This window comes from Panthera onca, chromosome D1 (assembly GCF_046562875.1).
Source record: "Panthera onca isolate mPanOnc1 chromosome D1, mPanOnc1 haplotype 2, whole genome shotgun sequence".
In the NCBI taxonomy this organism is placed as follows: Eukaryota; Metazoa; Chordata; class Mammalia; order Carnivora; family Felidae; genus Panthera; species Panthera onca.
In genome coordinates this window covers 104,236,894-104,259,118 of record NC_138348.1, presented here as the reverse complement: position 1 = coordinate 104,259,118, position 22,225 = coordinate 104,236,894, and the positions used below count along the sequence as shown (strand labels likewise).

The following is a 22,225-nucleotide window of genomic DNA, read 5'->3' as shown; positions in this document are numbered from 1 at the left end:
CTCAATTCTCTAAGACTCAGGTGCCTCATTAGTTAAATGCAGATAATGGTTAAGAGTATCTGTCTCGCAGGGTGATTGTGAAGTTTACATGAAATACTGGAGATAAGACTGCACATGTGTGATTGTTTGTGTCCAGGGGAGAGAGACCAGAAGTGCCCTCCAGATCATCTAATAATAGAAATCACATTTACTGAGTGTTTACTGTATGCCTGGCACTTCAAATTTAATACCTAAAGTTTCTCCCAAGCTGGATTATTCCCAGGTTCCTGTCATGAGGGAGGGGAGGAAAAAGAAAGAATTTCTTGCCAGTTTATCTTGAACCTAACTTACATATATATATGAAGACCTTAAAACGTGTATGAAATCCGTTAGATGGATTGTGGCAGATTGTATTTCCCCAAAACAGCCATGACAATGCTATCCATTCTGCATGTCCTTCTAGAACCTTCCACATATTTCCCTATCAAGAAGTGGGGTCTGTGCCTCCTCCCCCTTAAGTTTGCATGAGCCATTGGTTTCAACCAGGTTGGATAGTTCCAGAGCCCATGTTTTTATGGGATGCTGATACGTGGGACTATTTGTAAGCCTTTTTGATGAAGCAGTGGCCCTCTATTGGGAAGGAGGAAAAAATTAAGCTGGAAATGGCAGGTCAGGGCCAGATTAGGAGGCCTTGAATGCCATCCTTTGATCACTTAGTGACACACACAGCCAGGTACCGCCTGAACTACTATTTACATAGTGATTTTCCTTAAATCAAATTTAAAACTATTCCTTTAAAAAAAAAAAAGAATAGGGGCGCCTGGGTGGCTCAGTCGGTTAAGCGTCCGACTTCGGCTCAGGTCATGATCTCGCGGTCCGTGGGTTCGAGCCCCGTGTTGGGCTCTGTGCTGACAGCTCAGAGCCTGGAGCCTGTTTCGGATTCTGTGTCTCCCTCTTTCTCTGACCCTCCCCTGTTCATGCTCTCTCTGTCTCAAAAATAAATAAATGTTAAAAAAAAAAAAAGAAAGAATAATAATCACAGGTTTTATGTCCCATTTATATTTATCTAACATACATAAAATAAGCATTTACCTCCTTTTTAAAAAAATGTTTGTTCGTGAATCCCACGATAGAGTGCTCCTGTACCACCAGGGCATCTGTATCCCATTTCAGAATCAGGGTACCTGGCAATGCAGAGCCACCATACATCCGGAACAAAGAGATGATCAAAGGGACCTTTTAGGAAAACTGACCTGCTGTTGGTAAATACCATTGGCAAACACATTCCAAAGACTTGTCAGTGAAAGGTTTTCTGGGAGGCATGGGTAAATCAGCTGTGGTCCTCATCCCTGGGATCAATGTGGTCTGGGAGCATGGAGTTGTGTGCTGGTGTGAGAAGCACAGGAAGAATGTGGAGCCCCTTCTTGGAGTGAAAATTTAGCTTATTGGTAAATAAGTTTATAGCAAAAAAAGTCATAGGAATGTTGAATAAAAAACAAGAAAAACTGAGGAATATCACCCCAGGTGTGAGCAACTTGGGGACCCATCCAGAGCAGAGGGGCTCATGGTTCCTTCCTTTAGCCCATGGTTCTGAACCCTGGCTCCACATCAAGATCATCTGAAGATGACCTAGACCTGGACCTGGACCTGGACCTGGACCTAGACCTAGACTTCTGAGGATGGGGCCCAGGAATTGGTATTTTTAAAGGCTCCTTAGATGATGCTAATGGGCAGTCAGGGATTGAGAACTATTATTGAAGGGGTTCTTTGGTGAGAAAGTGCAAGGATCCCTGACAGCATCAAGGGACTGGTTAGGAGGCTGTTCTGTAGTGTAAGGAAAGCCCACATATTTTCATCATATAGGGTAGAATCTTTGCACAGTTACTTGTGGCACCCCCTACAACAGAGGCATGCACGAGCAGTAGCAAATGCACATGAACTGGTAAGTGTGTATGTGCAACCAGCACACGAGCCAGGCCTCTTTGTCAAGCAGAGTCACTATAATGTGTCTGTGGGACAAAGCCATGACACCAAGAACTGGTGAATCACCTACAGTCGTTCTCCCAGACACACTAGTCAGGTTAGGCTGAACAATCCGTGGACTCAGACACTTCACACTTCCCTGAGGGATCTGTGAGGCTTTTGTTCGTCCTCACTCCGGTCCTGCTTCCCCAGAGCCTGAAGGCCGGGCCCCCTTCTGACTTCCAGCTGAGAGCAGGCTCTCTGTCCTAGATCAGAGGGGCACTTGGCAAGGAACAAAAAGAAATTGCAGCCCAGCTCCAGGGCAATACTTTCCTAGCTTCACAGCTCGTTCTTCTTGCTCCCTGGGTCCCCAAACAAGGGGCCAGTCAGAAATTAGAGCTCCACAACAAGGCAGCATTGTCCCCTGGGCCTGGACTTCCCTGGGACTTGGGTGAGAGTAAGAGATGAGCGAACTCTCTGGCCACAGGGTCTAGAAAGAAGCTGGCACCTGGGGAAGAGCCATTTCCCAAGCAGCTGGCCAAGCTGGAGTCTTCCAGCTGATGTGGAGACATGCCCTGCCCTGCTGCCCTCTGTCCCCTGAGAGTGCCTTCTCTCAAGCCCTCGCTTCACAGAACCCTCTTTTTGTGTGACTCTGACTTTCATTTACCCTTCCCTGCACAGCACCTCCAGCAAGTCGGAGGCCAATCTTAGAGAAGCACAGAAGGGGTTCTGGGGTAGGAGCTAGGCCCCCAGCTTGAGGTACCAGCTTCACCTCCTCAGAGATCACTGTCCAGAAGGGAAGACCCCAGCCTTCCCAATCCCCCAGACCGACAGCTGGCGTGAAATGCAGCCAAGTGTACTCCTCACCCTCGGACCCAACTCCCAGAAATGGTAGCTGCGTGTAGTGAGGAACTTTTGTGAGGTTCAGTAATTATGAGGAGGCCTCACCCTGATTTCCTGCCTGCGTTTTGCACTGAACATCAGTGAAGATCCAGGGCTCTTCCCTTAACCTTAAACCTGGCCACAAATGTCCTCTGTGCCACATGCTCATCATCCTCATTTTAGTGGACCTTTTTTTGGTTGCTCAGCATCTCTTATTTTTTCTGGAACCAATCTCCACCTACCACATACCAGTTAGGGTGTTTCAGGCTACAAGCTGAAAAACAAAAACAAAACCAGAAATTCAATATGAACTGGTCTAAAACCAATGATGCCTGAGGAAGGGAGGCTTCAGGGTTGAATTGGTCCAGAGACTCCAGCTCTGTTTCTCTACCACATCCTCAGACATGTCCTCCTCTGTGGTTGGCTGACTGACTCCCCTCATGCTTGCACAATGGCTTTGGCATCCCCATACTTCACAAACATACATGCAATACCCAGAAGAGAGAGAGTTTCTTCAGGTGGCCCGGCACTCTGCTAAGAGCAAGGGTACTCTTCTTCCAGCAGTCTCCAGAAAACTGACTTCAGGAACTGTAGGGACCTAACATCTAATGGGACCATATCTCTCTAGCTAGTGATTGAGATGTAGACCCCTGGCCTGAAATGAGCTAATCACAGAACTTCATCCCAATGGCCACAGTAGTTGGTCTGTGGATGGGCATAGAATCCAACCTAGGTTGATAATAATCCTTCTATAGAGATTTTCTAGCTGAAGATAAGGTTAAGAGCCACCTCTCTGGTTATCATACTATATGGATCTTAATTTGGTCCTGCTGGCTGTCCGTCACCTCTTCATGGAGAAACCATCTGAGTGAATGATGCCAATAATTAGACTAGTCAAGAGGCAGAAAGACAGCGTCCTGAGGAAGTGTCCATTCTACACAATAACCCCTGCTGAAGACTGTTTCTTACATCTAAAATACCCATTGGATGTTCATTCTAGCAACCAGATAAGGCCCAGGATCAGCCCATCATCTGTGTGCAAATATTTCTCTCTCAGCAATGATAGGAAGGTTTCTGAGTCAACTGCTCTGGGATATCTAACCCACCAGTCTCCAAAGACAGTCAACCTGATCATTTTCTTGCAAAGTACACATTCAGGGGGGCTGTTTACTACCCAGAGTAAACGGATCTGAATCCATGAAATACCAGCAAGCATGAAAGAGGGAGCATCTCTGCAATACGAGAGACTTGGGCAACAGCCACACTGCCCAGCACACACTTCATCCCACCTTCTAGAACAGGCAGGATTTATCCCACAACTTGGATTGTAAACATGAGAAGGATAGGGTACCCATCAGCTGAGGGTCACAAAGGAGGCAGTGTTAACAGTGGCCCCATGTTTTCTCTTGCTTTGTTTTTATTCATTTAGTCAACAAACATTTTAGGATATAAGAATCCTTATATCCTTAAAATAATATTTTACCTTTACTTTTGTATTTCTCTGTGCTGTCCTTTCTCCCTTTCTCTGGTTTATTTTCCATTCTCCCCCCAGCTCCATGGTTAATCTCTGGCTTTTTTATTGTGATATCTTTGCTTTTTTCAATTCCTTCTTCTCTCCTTGACAGATTTCCCCACATACTTTATGTTGTGGTTTCCCAATTTGCTTTACAAAACAGCTGTGACTGAGAGCCCTAAAATTTACTCCTGGACACGGAAGAGAACAAAACAGGAAACACAAAGAAACATGGCATTTTTCTTGGAAGCAAGTTTCTTGTGAGCTGAAAAATTCTGTAATCAGACCTATGGACAGAAGGTTAAGTGATAAGATTTCTGAAGTGATAAGATCAGCCTCTGAAGTCCCAAGCTCACCAACCAGGAAAAGAGTAGGGCCTTCTAGAGAAAGGATTACCAGGAACCAGCCATTGGCATATGAGAATGCAGAAGATGGCAAGGCATTGGGGGCAGATATTAACCGCACTGAACTGTGAACTGGAAGCAGAACTACGCTAACTTGCTAAAGCTTGACTCAACCCAAGCTGGTTCATGTGTACCTTTTTGTTTTGTTTTTAAATAAAAAAGTCAAAGGGGTTTTTTTTGTTTGTGTTTTTGCCTCTTGTAAGGAAAATCTTCATGAACTTGAAGTAGGAAGGAATTTATATGTCTTCTAAAACTGTACTGAACTGCTCTAAGTTCAGGAAGTGATGTCCTAATTGTGAAGTCCAAGGCTTCTTTGCAGGCTTCATCCTGCTTAGCTCCTCTGAAGCTTGCCTGCCTCCCAGGCTTTCCTCCTCCCTGCCTTTCCTTCTCCCTTCCTCCCTCCCTCTTTCTCTCCCTCCCTCTCTCCCTTTATTTTATTTTTTACCTTTAAAAGCACTTCTTTCTGCATTCCCACCTTCCTGAAACCTTCTCCACCCCTGGCTTCTAAAAGAGTGATCTCTTCTGTCTCTGGAGGTTTTCTGTCTCTGTTTTTCATCTAGATCATCTTGCTGTCTTCTCTCCGCTAGGCTTTATTCCCCAGATAGTGTTGTCTTTGTGCTTCCTCCCTTTCCATGCTGTCCTTCTATCCACCTCCTTGGCTTTCTTTGGTTACCACCTATGGAGGCGATCCTCAGATAGTACCTCCAACCCAGCCTTTCTCCCAAAGTCAAGACCCACATTTCTGACTGCCCAAAAGACACACTTAGTGGAAGTTTCAAGCTTAAGTTGTTGAAAACACAACGCATAGTCTTCCTCCAGCAAATCCTCTTCTGCTCCAGTCTTCTCTGATGACCCACTACACTTGTGCAGGCAGCAAGCCCTATTATTTCTGAACTCTCACATTTATGCCCTTTTTTCCAATTCTAATATCACTGCCTTTATTCAGACCCAAGCCTTTGCTCTTCTCTGTTAATTACAGCAATAGCATCCTCATTGCTTTCTGTTCTTTGAGTCTTGTCTCCACCCGCACTGTTCCTTTACACACGACAGTGCTGTCTTGCTAAAACACAAATCTGATTATGTCACTGTTAGGTTCCTTCAATAGTTTTTCTCCTCTGAAGAGTAAAGCTCAGGCTCTTTGGAATTGAGTCCCAGTGTCCTACCTCCTGCCCTCGTACCCTCCTCTGTGCACCTGTCCTTCCACAGTTTCTTTATTTTAAAATTTTAAATGTTTATTTATTTTGAAAGAGAGAGTGGGGGGAGGGGAAGAAAGAGCGGGATAGAGAGAATCCCAAGCAGGCTCTGTGCTGTGCGGGGCTCAATCCCACGAACCATGAGATCATGACTTGAGTTGGAAGCTTAACTGAGCCACCCAGGTGCCCCCTTCCACAGTTTCTTGACTGCACCTTCTATTGCCTATCCAGGTCCCTCTCCATGGTCTTTGCTCTTCCTGATGTTTCTCCGTCCTCCAACCATGACTCACTCTCAGGTCTCATTCACATACTTGCTGGAATCTACCTCCCTAGCACATGGAAAATTTAATATTTGTTGAGTGAATGAATAAATGCTTGAAAAATTCTTATTCTTCCTTTAAGATTTGACTCTGTCATCACTTTCCTTAGAAAGACTTCCTGTATCACCCCAGTAAGAGTCAGTGTTTTCCTTTCTTGCATAATAGCATCCATGTTCCTTCTTGTAGATTGTTCCAAAGTCATCTTAGTGTACTTGATTGGCAACTCTTTATCCACCATAAACTGTGAGCTCCTTGAGGATAGGGGCAGTGACTTGGTTTTTTGTGCATCCCCAAAGGCAGAGAAAAGAATAGATCCTGGGGGCGCTGGGGTGGTTCAGTCGGTTAAGCGTCGAACTTCGGTTCAGGTCATGATCTCATGTTTTTGTGGATTCAGGTACCACCTGGGGCTCTGTGCTGACAGCTCAGAGCATGGAGCCTGCTTCAGATTCTGTATCTCCTTCTCTCTCTCTGCCCCTCCCCTGCTCGTGCTCGCTCGCTCACTCGCTCACTTGCTCTCTCTCAAAAATAAATAAATAACGTTAAAAAAAAAGAATAGATCCTAAACAAATGCTTATAGACATAAGATGAGATGAACCAAACCAGTACCTCTACAATGGAACATTCCCCAGAGTGTTTTGTTTGGCTCAAATGCATGGTTTTTGAGTCAAAGTATGTATGAAATGGCAGGAAGGAGAGCATCTGACTTCAGTGAGGGAGGGTCCAGTGGGCTGTTCTCTTGGAGAGAGCAAAGAACAAAAGGGCTTCCACTTTGTTGTTCTTAATAATGTGTCAGCAGCAATCAGGATTTAACAACAGTAGTTAGAATGGGTCCTCTTGTGTTCTGTGTGCAAACTGGGGAAAATACACAAACACAACAGCAGAAATCAGTGCAGTTCCTCTGTTTCCTATTTAACCGTGCCAGCAAGCAGCCCATTGATGCTAATTGCACTGGGGGGAGGAGGAGTGTGGTGGGTAGAGGGCCTTCCTGGTACCAGGGAAAGGTGAAATAGTGCCATAAGAAAAGCCTGAACTACAAAGCTTATATCAGCATTTATACTCTTTCTAGGACAGGTAACGGGCACATGAAGAGAAAGCGGAAGCAGTTCTGGGCCAACCAAAAAAGATCTCAACCCAGGGTAAGTCTTTTACGAGGAAAAGCCTGTCCTTTGCTGATGCTCAAAACATATGTGACTTGAAATTGTTTGTTCATTCATGTTAAGGGGACTGAGTTCCCACTGGCCAGTCTCATGTTGGGAGACCCAATCCCTACTCGGGAAAGCTTTATAAAGGTGGAGGAGGGGGGAGAGGGAGGGGGAGAAGAACTCATGCTAACTGTCTTGTTTGTTTGCTTCTTAACCTCCCTTGGTTGAGGTTACCAAGAGGGTGCACACTGGCTCTGCTCAGAACAATTCTGCTGCTGCCAAACCCATCAACCTTTACTTGCCATCTCTCAGTAAGGAATACTAATGCCAAATAGATGAGCTGTGTCCTGGAGCCAGTGACATCCCAGGAGGGAGTGGTAGCATCAGGAGATGGGAGGAGTAGATGGGAACAAGACCCTTTAGGGAATCTAGTGGCCTCCAGAAAATGGAAGCTCTGAAAGTATTAACTTCTCAATGTGGCACCTGAGACATCCTTGTGTGTTTTCTAGAACATTTTGGAGTAGGCACTGGAGGTATTTCATCCAGCAGTGAGAGTCTTTTGGAGTCAGAGCACTGAAAGCCTTAGGCAGATGTTCCTTTGCTCCTCTCATTTATTACATACACTTCCTTTGGACCACTACCCATGGAATGGGCAATATTAGTTATCCATCGGGATGATTATTAGCTTGTTTTCCTCTATCAAGCTCAACCATAATGTTTTTACTTTTTTCCTTGGAGTCTACCCATACAACGAACAGCTGGGCTGTGTGAGGGCTGAGAGCTCACACTGGGGATGCTTGTTGCTGAGGGTGTGGGGCTTGGTGTAGGGACACCTGGGGGATGGTCACATGGCACACTGGAAGGGCCTCTGCTGCAATTTGGTGTCAAGATGTCTACCAGTAGGTCAGCTCCACTCATGAAATAAACCCCCATCAGTCCACATTTCAGCAAATGAGATCTCAAATAACCATTTTAACATAGTTCATTAAAAAGATATAAACCAACAAGTTACAAAGCCGTCATCAGGCATCATTCAGGAAAGAACAGTTCAAAATATAATCAGTAAGTCGTCTTTACCTCCTTGTAGAATCTTAGGATAACTCAATACTTCTAATCAGAGACACAGTAAGTACCATATATGGCTTTTTGTTACTGTTTTGTATTTTATTTGATAACTTGTCTATGTAGTCACATGGTACCTGCAAGCTAATCTGAGTAAATAGATAATCTCAAATAGAAAAATACTTGATCCATCCTACACCTTATTGCCATCCCCCTCTCTTGCTCATCCCCTTGTATCTTACTAAGAACTGTGTAAGACCGTTCCTCCATATACAGGTTGCCATTAGTAATGTCCAGTTGGTACAATGGTACCCACCTCCTGGAGGCAGTTGGCTGGACCACACTAGGCACCCGAGGCCAAACTGGTCCCATTAGATCCCTTTCTGGATTTCTTTTCTTTCTTTTTTAAACAACTTTATTGAAGTATAATTGATAAACAAAAAAGTGTGCATATTTAATGCATACAATTTGATGCACTTGGACATATGCATACACCTCTGAAACCATGACCACAATCATGGTAATAAATATATCCATCACCTCCAAAAGCTTCCTCCTGCCCTTTTAGGTTTTTGTTTTTGTTTGTCTTGTGGTAGGAGCACTTAACATGAGATCTGTCCTCTTAAGAATTGTTGTAAGTGCACCATACATTATTGTTAACTACAGGGACTGTGTTAGGAAACAGACCTCTAGAACTCATTCTGGTACATAACTGGAACTTTATACCCGTGAACAACTCCCCGTTTGCCACCCCACACCCCCTGGCAGCCACCATTCTAATCCCTGCTTCTATGAGTGTGACTAGTTTAGAGACCTCGTATAAGTGGAAACATGCAGTGTTTGTCCTTACAAACACGAGCAGGTTATTTCACTTAGCATAACATCCTCCTGGGCCATCCTTGTTGTTGTGTGGGACAGGATTTCTTTCTTTTTAAAGACTGATAATATTCTGTGTATGTACAGACCAGATTTTCTTTCTCCATTGATCCTTCAGTGGACCTTTTGGTTGTTTTTATGTCTTGGCTATTGTGAATAATTGATAAAAGGTTAATATCCAAAAAAATATAAAGAACTCCTACCATTCAGAACAGAACACCAAATAACCCCATTTAAGAATAGATCTTGGGGGTGCCTGGGTGACTCAGTCGGTTGAGCATCCAACTTCAGCTCAGGTCATGATCTCACGATCATGATCACGTGGTTCGTGGTTCGAGCCCCCCGTCGGGCTCTGTGCTGACAGCTCAGAGTCTGGAGCCTGCTTTGGGTTCTCTGTCTCCTTTTCTTTCTGCTCCTCCCCCACTCATGCTCTGTCTTTCTCTGTCTTTCAAAAATAAATAAGTTAAAAAAAAACTAAAAAAAAGTGATCTTGAATTGACATTTTTCCAGTGAAGACCTACAAATGACCAACAGAAATATATGAAAAGATGCTCAACATCACTAATCATTAGCGAAATGCAAATCAAAACCACAATAAGATATCACCTCGCATCCATGAGGATGATTATTATATAAAACAGGTAACAAGTGTTGGTGAGGACGTAGAGAAATTGCAGCTTTTGTGGACTATTGGTAAGAATGTAAAATGGTGCAGCTGACTTGAAAAACAGTATGGTGGTTCGTAAAAAAATTAAAAATAGAACTACCATATGATCTAGTAATCTCACTTCTGAGTTTGTATCCAAGAGAATAGAAATCAATATCTCAAAGAGATATCTGCATTGCCATGTTTGTTGCAGCAGTATTAGCCTTTCTTAGATTTCTATAGCAGAAACTGAGGAAGAAAAGGCAATCTTTCTCCTAGTGTAAAGAAAAGAAAATGTGAACAGAGTTTGAAAATACAAAAGATTCTATCAGAAGATACAGAGAAGAAAGACTCTTGTCTTCACCAAAGAAAAACTGGTTTTCATTTCTTGAGATGAGAATGGAACTCATGAAGTATTCCAATGGCTGGTGGCACATTTGTGCCAAATATATGAGATCTTTGAGCCCAGGCTTTTATTAACAGTGACCCCAAGCTCATCTAAGCACCCAGCACTGTATTAAATGTTTATTAAAGGAACATCAGCACACATGGCCCTCTGACTTGATGTGGCAATCTGCCAACCATCTTGTTCCAATGAATCTGTCTCTTGACTAAGGCAGATGTAGCTATATCAGTGATCAATATGATGATTATGGTCAGTAAAGCTGACCAACAGCCTTAATAGGTCACGGCTCTTATTTTGGCTCACTTCCACTCTTTTTAAGTGGAAAGACAAGACCCGGTACAACGGAGGCTGAGGAAAGCCTGAGGGATCTGACACCTGGGTTCTTTTCACAAGAATAGACATGCCCATTCATGACGGGGCCTAGAGGACATCAGAGACACGAGTCGTGATGAGTTGTACTAGGGACAAACTGCATTTTCCACAAGGTGCTGTTTGTTGGATGGATTGTAAAAATGAGCCCAATCATGCCCTTTCCTGAGTTTATGCCTTTGCAACATGACTCTGTAGTTCCTCCCATGAAGAAGTGGAGTCTATTTGCCTCTGCTCAAATCTCGTTTTGGCCCAAAGAATGTGGCCACAGTGATAGTATGTCAGCTCTGAGCCTGGACATAAGGGGTCTTTACACTTTAACTTGCCCTTTTGGAACTTTGACATAACATGTAAACACATCCTGGCTAGCCTGCTGGAGGATGCAAGGCCATGTGAAGGAAGGTCCATTTGTCCCACCCAAGGCCATCCCAGATCAACCCCCAACACATGAGAGAGAGACCAGCCAAGGTCACCAGAGTTGTCAACCTGACCTCCAGATGACTTCTAGCACTTTAGTGAACCCAGCTGAGAACAGAAGAACCACCCAATTGATAAGTACACTCATGAGCCAGAATAAATGCTTAACTGGCTTAAGCGGTTAAGTTTTAGGGTGGTTTGTTAGGCACAAATAGATAGCTGAGACACTGTTTAAAAATGCTAGAGTCAGATAACGGACTCCATGAAAACACCTGCTACACCTTCCTTAAATCCCAGTGTAGCACACCGTCAGAGGGGAGTGCCTCAACTTCTATAGCACCTTGATCCCATTAGATGCCATAGCTGCTCCCATAGGAAAAGTAAAGCCGTGTCTCTGTTGCCTTCTGATCTTCACATTTGCCTGTCTCTGCACCTACACCTTTCTTCTGGGAACAGGATGTCAGTCCTGCAGTGTTTTAAACTCAAACCTCGTCAGTTCTCACTAACACACTAGGAGGTTCTGCCAGGCTTTACTCGGCACCCAGTCACATGACTTCCTCCAGGTTGCCCTTTGGGAGCTGTCTCATTTTATATGTCCTCACTGCTTTCTCTTGCCACTCTTTCCTCTGTCACAGTATTTATTCCACTCCGGTACATTCCCTGCTCAGACTTTCCCACTGGACTGGAGGCTTCACGAAGACAGTGAGCATGTTTTCCTGGCCCATCATTAAATCTTCAGTGGCCCATCATTAAATCTTTAAATCTTCATTAAATCTTCAAAAAACACAGGGCTTGGCACATAGTAGGCACTCAGCAAGTATCTGTGGAGTGAATAAATGAGCAAATGGCTTCAGGCCACTTCCAATCTTGCCTCCTCTCCCTGTTTGCCTTTCATCCCGTCCTCTCTCATACTTCCTGCTATCACTTCAAACCTTGAATCCTGCTTCCCATTGAGATCCTTAGGTGTAGGGATCTAAGTAATACTCTTGGCTTGGAAGACAAAGAAATAACACCTTGTATTACAGAATAATTTCTGTCAAAATCAGCTAATATAAGAGAGCAAAAGTTTTGCTAGTTACAAGTGTAAGCTCCACGGGTGCCTGAGTGGCTCAGTCGGTTAAACAACTGACTTCAGTTCAGGTCATGATCTCACTGTTCATGAGTTCAAGCCCCGTGTTGGGCTCTGTGCTGACAGCTGGGAGCCTGGAGCCTGCTTCTGACTCTGTCTCCCTTTCTCTCTGCCTCTCCCCCACTTGCGTGCTCGCTCGCTCTCTCTCTCTCTCAAAAATAAATAAGCATTAAAAGAAAATTAAAAGTGTAAGCTCCAATTGCTGAATAAATGAGGTGACACTCAATGTCTCTGTACAGTGGGTAGCACATGGTGCGGGTTCTTAATTCATGTTAGTTACAGCAAGCTGGAGGCAAGCAACTGGGTACCATCCCACCCAGTACTCAGTGCTTAGTACTGTCCTGGGTGCTGTGGGGCAGACAACAACCCAGTACTCAGTGCTCAGTGCTATTCTGGGTGCTGTGGGGAGACACAACCCAGTACTCAGTGCTCAGTGCTCTGAGGCAGACACAAGACACAATGCAAACAGGCAAAGTCCATGTTAAGCCAGGACCGAAGGGTGAGAGCTCTGTTGCACTCAGCATCCATTCACAGTGACAGGACAAGCTTTCATGGGAACCAATTTCTGTCCCACAGTCTGTTGACTTTTAAAATCCTTCTCAACTGCATTACAGAATATTTAGATGCCTTCTCATAACATTCTCTGATTGTATAAGCCCTCATCTCCATGAAATAGGAATGAAATTTCTAGCTGCCTCAGGTATCTGAAAGGGCAAAATTCAAATTCCCTGACTTAACAAGAAATGGACTTTGTTTTATGCAAAAACACAAAAGCCTGTCCCTACACAGTCATGGTATGGTATCCCTGAGGTGTGTTTATTCAATTTTATTTGCCTATCTGCGGTTCAGTTTTCATGGGTTTTATTTACTTTTTTGCAAGGTCCAAAATCTTTTTGAGATACACCTTAATGAAGAGTAGTGAACCACTTAAAAGGTTTATAAGATGCTCCAGTAATGGGAATTAGAAGTCATTATCTTCGGTGAAGGCAGCAAATGGTTGTCTGAATTGAGTTGATTTTGGTGATACATATTATAATGGAACAAATTACTAATGAAGTGCTAAATTACTGGAAACATCCCTGTTACTTATTAAACACTTTGGTTAATTGGGCCAGGAAAAATAAAGAGTTGAAGTGCATTTTAATACCTTTTTTGAGGCCAGGTCAGAAGTGAGCAGATACGAAAACCTGAAGCCCAGCCCAAGGGCGTCCTCCCGGACACAGGCTTCAGACCGCCCTTGAGAGAGGCTCCTGGGAGGAGCTGCTGACCTTCCAAGTTCTAAACAGACCTTGCACTATGAGCACTCTTCTCTTTCAAAAAATTGGTGGCACTGGCCCATAATCCAAAGTCAGTACCAGTTGGTCTTTAATGAACACTGAAAAATGCATCTGGAAATGAAGGAAAAGGACCCTGGGGAGGGAAAATGTGGAAATACAATACAGGAGCATGTTTAATATATTGTCTGTTGTGAAAATTCCTGCTTTTTAGAGTGTGACCTAGCTGAGAAGCAAGGATGCTACAGATTCCACCCTTCTCTACTTCCCTCCCTGTGTTCTCTGTTTTGTAACTTGATTCTGGAAACTGGCTTCCCATCCTGTTACCTGTGCCCAAGTCCTTCTTTTGATACCCAGCCTGTGCTTCTGGGTTCTAAGATCAGGACCCTGACTTCATCTGGCTGTTAGGATCCTCAGGGATTGACTTTCTACCTCTCAAATCCCAGCAGCTTGTGATAGATAAGTTTATGGGCCACGGGATGCTCAGATATCTGGTTAAACGTTATTTCTGGGTGTGTCTGTGAGGGTGTTCTGGCAGAGATTAGCATTTGAATTGGTGAACTGAGCGAAGCAGATGGCCCTCCCCACTGTGGGTGGGCATCATCCAATCCATTGAGGGCCTGAAAAGAACAAAAAGGCAGAGGAAGGTTGAATTCGCTCTCTGCCTGACTCCTTGGTCTGGACCACAGTCTTCTGCCCTGTGCACTCCTGCTTCTCAGGTCGTTAGACTCAGCCTGGAATCTGTACCGCTCGGGTCTCTGACTCTCAAGCTTTCAAACTACAGCACCTGCTTTCCTGGAACTCCAGCCTGCAGACGGCAGATAGTGGGACTTCTCAGCTTCCATAATTGAGTGAGCCAATACCTTATAATAAATGTCTTTCTAGATGCAGAGGTAGAGATAAAGGCACAAATATAGATGCACTGTTGGTCCCGTTTCCCTGCAGAACCCTGACTGATATAGAGCCCTTGTGCCTCCTGATGAGTTTACCTGATGCCACCTCCTTGAGTACCTCTCCTCTTGGCTTCCTGAAGGTTGTCTGTTCCTGGGTTCTCTGCTGTGGCTCTATGCTGCACGGCTAATACTCTTCCATCTCCTCCTGTGCATGCCCCCGACATTGACAACCAGAGATTCCCCCAGGTGCCAGCTTCTGTCTGCTGCACCGTATCCACTACGCTATCAGTGGATGGGTTTGTCTCCTGCTCTCTACCCACCCACAGCCCCCTGTGACCGTTGGATTTCAGGTCCCAGCCACTGGACAGTATACAGGACACAAATGCAGAGTCAGATGGTCATGATTCCAGCCCAGAAACTGCCAGTAACTATCTGTGTGACTGGAAAAATCCAGTTCACCTCTCTGAACCTCCTTTTTCTCAGCCATTTTCCAATTCTATTTACAAAGGGCTACTAAGTGTCAGAAATTCAAGAGGTAAAGAAGGCAAGGCCCTTGCCCTCAGAGAGCTCATTTGAGCTAGGGAAACAGTCTTGTAAATAAATAATTACAAAAAAATTGTGAAAGAGGTGCTAAGAACGACAGAGTCAAAATGTTATGAAAATACTGAGAACAAAGCAGTGAACTCTCTGGTAGAGGGAGACCCACAAAGAGTGTACTGAAGAGGTGTTTGAGCAAACCTTAGGGATGAGCTTGTACTTACCAAGGAGTCAAGAGCCTTCAAGGCAGAGAAAATAATGTATGCAAACGCAGAGGGACAAGAACTGTAGGAGAAATGCTAGAAACTAAGCATAACTTAGAATGACTGTAAGAGGGGACAAGTGGCCGGCAATGAGGTCAGGATGCAGGAAGGAGCTGAATAATCAGAGCCTTTTATGTCGGTTTGAGGAGGTTGCATTTTTGCCTATAGACAATGAGGAACCATCAAGGGCTTTTTAAACAGGAAAGTTGCCTGAGCTCATCGATGTGTGTAGGATAACTCCAACCTGTCTATGGAGAATGGGTTGGAGAGGCAGGAGATGGAAGTAGGGAGGTCAGGGAGAAGGATGCGACCGGGCAGGTAAGACATAGAACGTAGTGGCAGTGCAAGAGGTCGAGGAGTCATACAGTGAAGAATTTGAAGAGCTCGGTGATTAATTTTAGATGTGGGGATGTGTAGGAGAAGCAGATGTCAGGTCACCCCCAAAGATTCTGGTTTGGATACACTGATGGCGGTAGAAAGACACGGAGGGAAGGCTGAGTGGGGGAATCAGTAGAGACTACCGATTTTTGCTTTGGACCAGTCGTGTTGGAGACACCTAAGAGGCAGCCAGGTGCAGGTGCCATGGCAGGAAGACAGCTGCTTCAGAGCTGAGAGGTCTGAGTTAGTGACACAGCCATGAGAGCCATCCGTAGAGGTGATGAGCACATGAGGTCAGCCAAATAGAATGCACCCAGTAAAAAGAGAAGAGGGCCAAGGACAGAGCTTGGGGACAAAGCTGCATTGAAAAACCTGGTGAAAGAACCATCAAGATACTGAGTAGGAGATGTCAGGAAACTCAGAGAACTAGAGAAGGGGTCACCAAAGCCAGGAGAGGAGAGTTTCCCAGAGGAGCTGCGAGCGACATCGGAGGGGTGAAAATGTAAGCGCTAACTGGGAAAGCGTTCATTGGTTTGGGCAACTGGAGGGTTATTGATGACTTTGCAATGAGCCATTTCCAGAAATGATACGTAAGAGCTGGATTACAGAAAGATGAAGGACAGGGAGAGGGGATGTAGGCTACCTTTTAATCTGTTTGGCAATGATGGGAAGGTGCAAGCTAAGGACGTGGCTGGTAAACCACGCAAAGTAACAGGAAACTTTTGAAGTGGAAGAGATTGTAAGCACGTGTGCAGCAGGGAGCTTAGACTGAGTGGTCCCTGAGATTCCTCTTAACATTCTTGTCCTTTGGTTCCAATGACCATGTCTAAGAACATGGGGAAGTAGTCTCAGGCTCCTTGGGGATTTCCTGCTGTGCTGGAAATCTGACCTGGCATAGTGAAGGATGTGGTTATTAGGGCTTTCTGCCTGTCTGCCTGCCTGCCTGTCCCGCCCTCCCCAGTCCAGGGCTCTCTGATGAGCTCCGAGCAGGAGTGATGCTTGGGGAGAGCTCACTAGGCTCCAGAGGCACCCAGACCACCCCAGATTTGCAACCTGCATTTCCAATCCAATCAGCCCTTCTCCTCCAGCTTTTACAAATGAAGGTTCCCCCATCGTGAGAATCACCTAAACTATTGCTTGGTATTCCTTGCAAGGTCCTGGGAGCCAGAGAAACCATGCCTGGAGCCAAATGAAAAGGAAGAAAGCAGAAAGAATGAGTGAGAGAGGGAAGAGAAGAGGAAGGCTCTTGCAGACCTCTTTTCCTTCTCTCCTAGGGATCTGATGCATCAGATCTCACATTAGTTAGCTCGGTAGCTTTTTTTCTCTGTTTGGTTTAATATTCTCAAGGGAAAACCAAGTTGAACGTGAGCAACAGAAGACTTAAGCACTCTATTTTAATCCTTGAGCAACATATTTCTGAAATAATTTTCAGAAGGCGTTTAGACTTTCAGGAGGAAAAATCTTATCTTCAGTGAATTACTATTTATTGAGGCTTTAATAAATGTTTGTGTGTTTTTTTGCTGGCAGGCTGCTTTTTGTAGCCCATTAAAGTGAAGATTATCTTTAGAAGAGGAAAAGCACCAAGTCTGGTTTTTCAACCCGAGTAGAAACATGGGTAGAAACCTCCACATGACCAGTTTTAATCTCACCTGCAGAGGTGGGTTTTGCTACTTAATGATATATTTTGGAAATGGATGTGACACCAAAGTTCGTCCGTAAATAGAGCTCAGAGCGAAGGGAATAAAAATCACAAATTAGATTCACTTGCTGCATTAGGTAGCAGGAAGTTTCCAATCTTCATCCAATTTCTGCCACAGAGGATCAAGCAGTGATTCTAGAACCTGCCTTCTCGGGGAGGACAGCTGGGGCAGGCTCAGTCTGTTGTGTGTTTGCTTGTTTTCTCTGTCCAGTCATGTGAAGGAAGTTGGCTGGGAGTTTTTCCCTTTGTTATTGTTGCCTAAGACACAATTGGTACATTATACTGGAGCCTTTTGAAAAGCCGGTGTACGGCTCAATTGCTTGATTTCCATTGTGCTGGAATGGGACACGGTGTAGCCTTAGGGGGCAAGAGATCCTCTCCAGTGGCATGGGAGAGGGGTTGCTGTCTATGGAATTTTTAGAGAGTATGCCAAAATCTGCACAGGCCACACACAATTCCCAGGGGCCTTTGGACTGTTTTCATGCAAAGAATTACCCTTGGCTCTTGATAACTCAGCGTCTGAAATCCCACCATGGGGAATTTAATGTGGGAAGTGATGAGCTGGGGAATCTGTCTTCCTATATGTTTCTGAGCCTATAAGAAGGAAGGTAGGGATGATAGGCCCCAAATGCAGCTTCTATCATTCTGTGTCTTAATGTTATGGACAGAGCACAGGCTTCTAAGTCAAAAAGATCTGGACTTAAATCTTGTCGGTGACACTGACCAGCTATGTGGCAGAGACTACCCAGTCCAGCTCACTCATCTGTAAAATGGAGGAGAGCACGACCCAGCTCGCAGGATGGCAAAAGAGATGATATAAAACAATTCAAGTGAGTTTCCATGACCAAATATTTGTGGAGCGCCCATCACGCATCAGGCACAGATCTGGACACATAGAATGGAGCAGTGATCGACACTGGTACATAGAGACAAGACATGGTGTGACCAGCAGACCAGTCGGGGGCCTCATGCTTTGCTTCTAGAAATCCATTATCTTTCTCCCCAAATCATTGGACTCAACCATCAAAACTTACTGAAAGCGGTACAATTACAAAAATGTAGCAGGACTGCCAGCACTTCGTAGGAATCTGTAACCTGGTCTCCGTGTTTGGGACTGACAGCAGCCAGGACCCACAGCCATTAGCTAAAGGATGGGGTGCACTGTTAGGGTGCACAGTTGCAGAAAGGGCCACCCCAAGGGCAGGATGAGTCTGAGTGTGTAGAACTCCACCAGCAAAGGAAACTATGCATTGTTAATAATAATAATGGAGTAATTTACAACAGAGACCACCATGTGGGAGGGAAAAAGGTACTCTCTACATCTACTCATATGCCTGTAAGAAATCAGGCTGCCACTTGTCACCCTCAATACCATTGAGTCACAACACCTGGGATTGTCCGCCTCGTGTAACACACACAACAGCCAGGTTTATGTCCCAAGCGCTGTGCTAGATCCCAGGGATATAGCAATTACATTAACACAGTTCCTCACCCTTGACAAGTTTATGATCTAGAACAGAGGTTGCAAAACTTTTTCTTGAAAGGGCCAGGTAGGAAATATTTTAGGCACTGTGGGCCACGTAGTCTCTGTTATAACTATTCACAAAACACAGCTATAGATAATATATGAATTACAACGCACAGTTTCTTTACAAAAAGAAGTGACAGGCCATCTCTGGTCCATGGTTTGCTGACCCCTGACTTAGAGGGAATGACAGATATGTAACCAGAGAGTGTCAACAAAACATGGAAAATGCCATGATAGCAGGGAATGGGCACCTAACCTAGCCTGTGACTTTCAGATAAGACTTTTTATTTCGGACCTTGTATCTGCAACCGCACGTGCACATTGCTCATTTCTTTGCCCTTTTGCAAAGAGCAGATCTTCCAAGGACAACTACCTCCCAACTCAGGAGGCTACTGCCAAAGTTCAGGGTGGGGGACCCAAACTTGAATAATGATTTTAGCAGCAGACTGGAGAGGAAGACTGAGATAGCAGCTAAAATGGATAGGATGCAGTGACAGAATATGGAGAAGGAGGGAATGAAGGATACCTTGGCCGGTTACCATGTTTCTGAGTAGGGTGATTGGGCAAGTATTCACCAAGAAAGGAAAGTTAGGAGGAGCCTAATTTTACAGTAAGAGGATAGGTTTTCTTTGGTTGTGGGAAACTGAAATGGAAGTGCCTAATGGGTGGTTAGACATCCCTGAGTCCTGAGGCTTTCCTGTGAACTATTAATAGAGATCCATACCTGATCGCCCTGTCCCCTGCCTTGTCCCTCTCAAATCCAGCCTTACTCAGTGGCTACAACATTCTACCTAAAATGCCAGTCTGACTGTGGTACTCCCCAGTTCAGTGCTCTTGAGTGGCTTTCCATGTGCTGTGGGATAAAGTTTCAATTCCTTCACTTGGCCTGAGAGGTTCTCCAAACTTGGCCAATCTCTCCAGCCTTCTCTGTGACCACCCCCTGCCTCCTGGGAGCTCCTCCATGAGAAGTCAAGACCTTACGCAGGCCAGGCTGGGGGATTTGTTAACCCAATGCAGATAAGGACTCAGACTTTGTCCCTGGAGGACTGGGACTTTCTCTATTGGCAGAGGAATTAGGATGGGTATCCTCTCTGGTGGAGGAGCAGGATCTCAGTTTCAGCCCAGGAGTCACTAGCAAGACTGCAAACCTCAGCTGGCATTTCTTCCAACTGGTTTTCACAGTCACAGCCTTTCATCAACATGCCCTGAATCCTCAACTTTTCCGGAACTCACAGTAGAAAGGAAAGCACGGTCAGGAGGGAGGCCTCCTTCCCCATTCTGTCCTCCCATTAGCCATGCCTGGTGAACTCCCAGTACCAGGGAAATAAAAACCAGCTCCTCCTCCCACAAACTCCAGGGACCCCATTAAACCCAAACTGCCTAGTATTCACATCACTGCTCCTGAAAAAGGAACGGGATCGATTTTCCTCGGCTGGGGAGCAGAAGCTGGCAGTTTAGAGCTGAAGTTTAGACCCATCAGACATCTCTTCAGAAGAGGATTCACTCTCTGTGAGGCTCCTGGCATTTATAGCTGATGCTTAGGTTGTCAAAACAGTGGTAAGGGGCGAAGCAGCTCCTCAAAGATTATAGGTCAAAGAAGCAAAAAGGAAAGTTTTTGGAGAAGCTTTTATAGAAAGGATCATCACTGACAACAGGCTTGTTTCTAGTTGAGCAGACACAGAGTTGGGGAAAAAAAGCTTCCAGCTGTCTGTGGAATATTTCAGCCTTTATTTTGCATGCAGGGAGGATTTGCCTTCTTACCTGCTGGGTTGGGTTACCAGCAGTATGTGAGGAAGGGTGATTTCAGACCATCTTTCGTGGTTCAGTAAACTGCAATCTTTTCCCTTCTGTGCTAATGATTCTAAAGAACCTTTACCTTTCCCGTTTGCTCAACATTCAATGACTTTGCGGATTGGGAGTGGTGCCCTCCACCCCAGTGAAAGCAGCCGCCTTTGCCCCAGCACCCATGCTGGGTTTTCTCCAAGGTGTATGCCTTTCCAGAGTATCTTTTATCCAGCCTTGAAAGGTACCACCCGCCCACGAGTCGAGCCCCAGGAGAAATCTGTCTGGATCAAAATATCTGCTTTGCTTTTATTCCCAAGCCCACTTTTGCCTTCCCCCCCTCCCCGTGACAACTGTGACCCACTGCCCCCCAAACACTGCTGTCCCCAGGTCATATGTGACACTTGGTGAGATTTATTTCTCTGCACACATTAGCAAAGATTTTAGAGTTCATGTCCCAGAACTTATTTTCTTACGGAGACTAATAAACACTTTTTAAACCCTCTAAATTGCCAGAACAAATACATATCAAAGAATTTGCTTATAGCCTCAGTGGCCCTGTGGGTAGCTAGCGATCTTAAAGCTTGCAAGAGTAAACAGCACAACTAGCCACTCAGGCTTTGGCCTCCACACCTCAGTCCAGTCCTGTTCTGCTCCCTGACGATATTCCTTCACTGTCCTTTCTTCTGCTTCTTTTCCTGTGCTCTTGTGCTTGTATGGAAAAGTCCAGGCAACAAGAGAAGGACTTTTGCTACAGGGATTGCTAGTGCCATTGCCTGGATTATTAATTATTGTTGATAGTGAAACATGGGTTTTGGCAATTGGTGCAGAGTAATTTCTTACCCTCCATTGTAGGCTCTCACTTAACTGTGAAAGTATTTGTAATAAAGCTAATAATGAGTGAATGGCAGACATTATCAAAAAGGAGATTTTATTCTTAAAATGGTTAACACACGGTCTCTCTCCCCCATCCCTGCCACCCCTTCCTCCTTTCTTTCCTTACTTTAATCCTTTTTTTTTTTTTTTTTTTTTTTAACATACCTAAAGTGCACTAACCATCTCTTTGTTTACTCACGCCCCCTTTTGGGTGAAATGCTCTGGCCTTCCCTGAACTTCTTCACCTAGGCTGCAGTAGCAATGCACTGAGCTTAAATCCTTCCCCTCATTCATGTACAAGGCCCTAGGCTGTCACAGTAGAGTGGTCCTGAGCACAGGTTAGCAAGCAGAGCCTCACAATGGCTCATGGGTGGCCCACACTGGACCTTGGAGGCTGAGACTAGAACCCTTGGATCCCATGTTTGGGAAGTGAACATGTCAAGCTTGTTAGGAATTACCATGCATGACACCAGACTGTAGAATTTCAAGGCAAGTTCTAGGAGTATGAGCCCAGGGAAAGATGCACGGTTGAGCTGGGAGGACCACCTGGCAAATGTCCCTGCACCCACTTCTGCTAAGATGTCACATGATGCTTTGAGTAGCTGCTAAGGATACTGAGGGAAGGTGCTAGAAGGGTATGGTTTGCAGAACCCCTTGAATCACTTTCACCCTCCCTCCCACTTCTCCTTTACCCT

At 45.1% G+C, this 22,225-nt stretch overlaps 1 long non-coding RNA gene across 1 annotated transcript in view; it reads left to right on the top strand.

The window, feature by feature from the left end:
- The window catches only part of LOC144613031 (uncharacterized), a 41,209-nt gene that overhangs the window by 4,032 nt on the left and 14,952 nt on the right, over window positions 1–22,225 (top strand). The window contains exon 2 of the long non-coding RNA XR_013550339.2: window positions 7,320–7,389. This is a non-coding gene — a long non-coding RNA (uncharacterized LOC144613031). The remainder of the gene's footprint in view (window positions 1–7,319; window positions 7,390–22,225) is intronic.